Here is a 5,000-nt window from a genome sequence, read left to right on the forward strand (position 1 = left end):
AAACACTTCTCCGATCTAAGACAACATGGTCCTAGCCCATTCACCCCCGCGTAAGGCGGCCAACACTCGCCCCCCAGACAGGAACCTCCCCCGCATCCCCGAAACTCCTGCGGACATTATCACGCAGCAAAGCCCCTCACCGCAACCCTCTACCTCCAGAGCGGGACGTTCGCATTCTCTTTCCCCGCGCGCCTCCTCTAGGCTGGCTTCAACCCGGGAATCATCCCCTAGCCAGGATCTGCGCACGCCTCCCCCATCTCCATCTAGGGGGAGAATTTCGCTTTCACCCCCTCCCAGCAGCCAAGCGTCACCCAGGTCGATTGACCATGACGTGACTGTAATGGCCGTCCCGGACCACTGGGAATCGCTTTCGCCCCCAGTCACACCTACTCCACCTTTATTGTATTCACCCCCCACCCAAGTTCCATCCACTGCGACACCCGTCACACTCGTCGCACCCGCACCCGTCGCACCCGTCGCACCCGCCGCACCCGCCGCACCCGCCGCACCCGCCGCACCCACCGCACCCACCTCAACCCCGGATACTCACCTCCAAGCCGCTCTATCCAACATCATAGAAGCGGCCAAAGAAATTATCACCAAAATAAGTGAAGGCAAGAGCGTCACCAGCGCAAACAAAAAACGCATCCAAGAGCTCGCGAGGGGCATCATGGGCTCGGTGGAGATGGCGCAGCAGACGGAACTCCCCAAGCCCGTCTCGGATACTATCCTTCTGGCAATCAGGGAGAGTATCCGGGACGAGTTCAAGGCCCAAGCGCCCGCCCTCGCGCCACCTCCGGCTCCAGCCCTGAGGTCCTTCGCGGCTGTTGCTTCAACACCCCCGCCACCCAAACGCACCCCCCCGCCGCCACCTCCCCCACCACCTAAGCGCACCCTCCCTTCGCTAGTCATCAAGGCCAAAGAGACCGGGGCCCGGCGGCCTGACGTCCTCGACGAGTGGCGTAAGAATGTCAGGTTTAGGGACACCACTTTCGCCCCTACCAACGTGCGCCCTCTGCGCAATAACATGGTGAAGGTTGACTTCGAAACCGTGGCGCAGCGGGATGACGTCATGGCGAAAGTAAACAAGCTCCCCGGGGTGGTTGCCGAGGAAAGTAAACTTCGGAAACCCCTCATCATTTTGAAGGGCATTAACACCCAACTACGAAAAGAAGAGCTGGTGGAGGTGGTGAGCGGACAGAACCAAGTGAGCGCCGCAGACATTCGCTTCTGCTTCGCACTGAAGAATCGGAATGAGAGGCTCTACAATGCTGTTTTGGAAGTTGCGCCAGCTGTCCGTCGAATGCTAGTCGAGGCGGGCCGGGCCAATGTGGAGCACCAGCGCGTGCACGTCGAGGACTTCAGCCGATTCGTGCAGTGCCGCAAATGCCTCCAATTCGGCCACACCGGCAATAAGTGCTCGGCGGAATTCTATCCGTGCGCTCACTGTGGCTCCTCGGCCCACCACATCTCAAACTGCGCTCACAAATCAGATGCATCACAACTAAACTGCTTTAATTGCAAACGGTCAAACGACAAATCCACCGGTCACTCTGCCCTTGACTCCAAAAAGTGCCCTAAAATCATCAAAGCCATGACAGCCCTTAGCGATTCCACCGACTATGGTTATTAAACGAATAGAGTTAACGCAATGTAACCTCAACCGCTGCTACATAGCACAACAAGAATTTCTTATCAACTTTCGCAATAGCAACTCTGACATTGCTCTCATCTCTGAACCATATGTAGGCCCTCACCTCGAGATGAGGCCTCCCCCAGACATGAACGTATTCCAGTTCCCCAACGGCTCCCGCGTCAAGGCGTGCGTGGTGACCAAAGCCACTGTGGCTGCGGTCGGGGTCACGCAGCTGTCCTCGGCGAATCTGGCCGTCGTCCGTGTCAAACTAGGACCAAAATCTCTAAACGTAGTCTCCATTTACGTCGAACCCGACATAGACAAATACTCCACAATACACAAACTAGACCATTTCCTAAGGACTACCAGATCGTCGCTGAGGATAGTGGGCGGCGATGTCAACGGCAGCCACCGGGAGTGGGGGGAGACACAAGACAACGATCGGGGAGAGGAAATTTGCACACTTATGGCCTCAAACGATATGGCTGTCTGCAATACCGGCAATGAGCCCACGTTTGAGGCCATAAGACACGGCAACCTCTGCTCGTCAATAGTGGATGTCACATATGCGTCACAGAACCTAATAGACAGGCTGGAGGACTGGCTTGTGGACCGCGCGATCTGCCCTTCATCCGACCATAACGGGATCACGTTCAAAATAACCCCAAATCACAACATAGGAAAATCTGCTAAATCGACCACCTTCAAATACTCCACTTACAGAGCAGACTGGACAGACTTCCGCACACAAATACAATCAGCCACCGAACATCTTGTCACCCACACAGACTTCTCCACCCTCACCGAAACCGACCTAGACCAAACAGTAAATCAACTAACCACAGCCATACAAAACGTCTGTAACAGAGTCTTCCACAGAAAGCAAAAACCTAAATATTTCAACCCATGGTGGTCAGAAGAGCTGGAATCCCAAAAGAAAGACTGCATCCGACTACACCATCGTCTCCACAACCTGAAAAAGGCCAACAAACCACTCGACAACATCATCAGAGAATACACAGAAACAAAGCGAAATTACGCCAAAGCCATCTCAAAACAATCCACCGAACATTTCAGACAGTTCTGCGACGCGCAGGGGAAAGAGGACGTCTGGGCCGTCACAAACCGCCTCATAAAGGATGCACCCCTAAGGAAACCACCACAAACCCTAAAAATCGACAAAACCTACACCGACAACACCAACGACACCGCAACCGCACTACTAAACCACTTCTATCCTGACGACACTCCCGATCTGACAGTCCGCCAGCAACACCTACGAGACTCCACAAGAAACCCACCTAACACACCAGACGACATACTCTTCACCACCGACGAGATAAGGGAGTGCCTAAGCCACACCAATCCCAAAAAAGCCCCCGGAGCCGACCATCTAACCTCAGACATCTGCGCACAAGCCTTTGACGCCATTCCCCAATTCTTCACGGAACTTTACAACAGAAGTCTGGAATTAGGCTACTTCCCCAAAAAATGGAAACAGGCGGTGGTTAAAATAATTCCAAAGCCAAATAAACCGGCAGAACAACTCAGCTCGTACCGCCCGATCGGACTCATTGCAGTTTTCGGGAAAATCCTGGAAAAACTGATCATCAAAAGGCTAGAGCATAAATCGGAACAAGAGGAATCTCTGAACAAAACCCAATTCGGCTTCAGACCCCAAACATCGACGGTGGATGCGCTTGAGCGGGCCCTGAAAATAGTAAAAACGGCCAAAGAGAAAAAGCGACAGGTCATAGCGATATCTCTCGATATAAAGGCCGCTTTCGACAACGCCTGGTGGCCTGCCTTATTCCAGCGATTACACCACATACGATGCCCTAGAAATCTGTATAAACTCATCCAAAGTTACTTCACCGACAGGAGGGTCACCCTGGATTATGGGGAGAGCGCGTCGTCCAAATCGCTGACCAAGGGCTGCGTCCAGGGATCCGCTTGCGGCCCAGTCTTTTGGAATTTAATATTAGACGAACTTCTATCCATGCTGCTACCGGACAATGCCCACATACAAGCCTTTGCCGACGACGTGCTTCTCATAGTCGAGGGAAAGTCGAGAGAGGAGGTAGAGCGCACTACCAACACCTGTCTTCGTGAGATATGCTCTTGGGGAGATAGAGTAAAACTGCGATTTGCACCGGAAAAGACACAATGCATATCATTCACAACACAAACCCTAACAGCTGAAATAGAAATGAACAATGTCCGTATACCTCTAACAACCCAAATTAAACTTCTTGGCGTAATCATTGACAATAAACTAAACTTCATCCAACATTCTAAATACATTATAGGAAAAGCTACGAAAATTTTCAAAAATTTGTGCAAATTTGTTAGACCCACTTGGGGAATACATCCGGAAAATGTAGAATGCATATATAGGCAAGTGATAACACCCATAATAACTTATGCGGCGGGAATCTGGGGAACGGCCACAAGGTTCTGTTCGGTTCGCAGAGCCCTCCGTTCGTTCCAAAGAGCGTTTGCTATTAGGGCGATTCGAGGATTCCACACGATTTCCGCCGTCGCCGCGGATGCGCTCGCGCGGTTCCCGCCGCTACACCTTGTGGTGGAGGAGGCGCGCGAGACACACCTTATCAAACAATCTGGCACGTTGGGCTCCCTCCCTGAGGACATTGGTCTGTACAGACGCGTCGGGATCAGGGACCTCCTGCACCCAGCCAAGCGGGTCACCATAGACTACGATACGGCGACCACGCAGGAGGAAACTGATTACCTGATGAACCCGGAGGCACCCAATGTCTTCACGGATGGGAGCAAACACGAAAACGGTGATACGGGGTCGGCATTTGTCGTCATCATGGAGGGACTGCCGGGGGGATCCGTGACCAGAAAATTCAAACTGTGCCGAACCTCAACAGTATTTATGGCCGAACTATACGCTATAGCCCAAGCCTTGGAGTGGCTTCGCGCTCGGAACCACTCCTTGGCAAAAATATTCACAGATTCTCTCTCCGCTCTAAAGGCTATCCAGGACCGTAGCAACACAGACCACCTTGTGAATCGCATTCACAAGGACCTGTTCTTGCTGCGGTCCAGGAACCAGATGGTGGACTTCGTGTGGACGAAGGCTCACGTCGGGATAGTGGGAAACGAGATCGCGGACGCGGCAGCCAAAGCGGCGGCCTCCAAAAAGACCGCGTCCGAGGTCAATTTCTTCCCACTGTCCCACGCCAAGCGACTCCTGAAAGCGAAAACGCTACAGGCTTGGCAGGCGGAGTACCAGTCGACCACACAGGGAGCCACCACCAAAACCTTCTTCCCGCTAATCTGTCACATCCCTTCCGCTCTAAGCGCCTTCAAAATTTCCTTCTCTCTCACTCAGATT

This window comes from Plodia interpunctella, chromosome 27 (genome assembly GCF_027563975.2).
Source record: "Plodia interpunctella isolate USDA-ARS_2022_Savannah chromosome 27, ilPloInte3.2, whole genome shotgun sequence".
NCBI lineage: Eukaryota > Metazoa > Arthropoda > Insecta > Lepidoptera > Pyralidae > Plodia > Plodia interpunctella.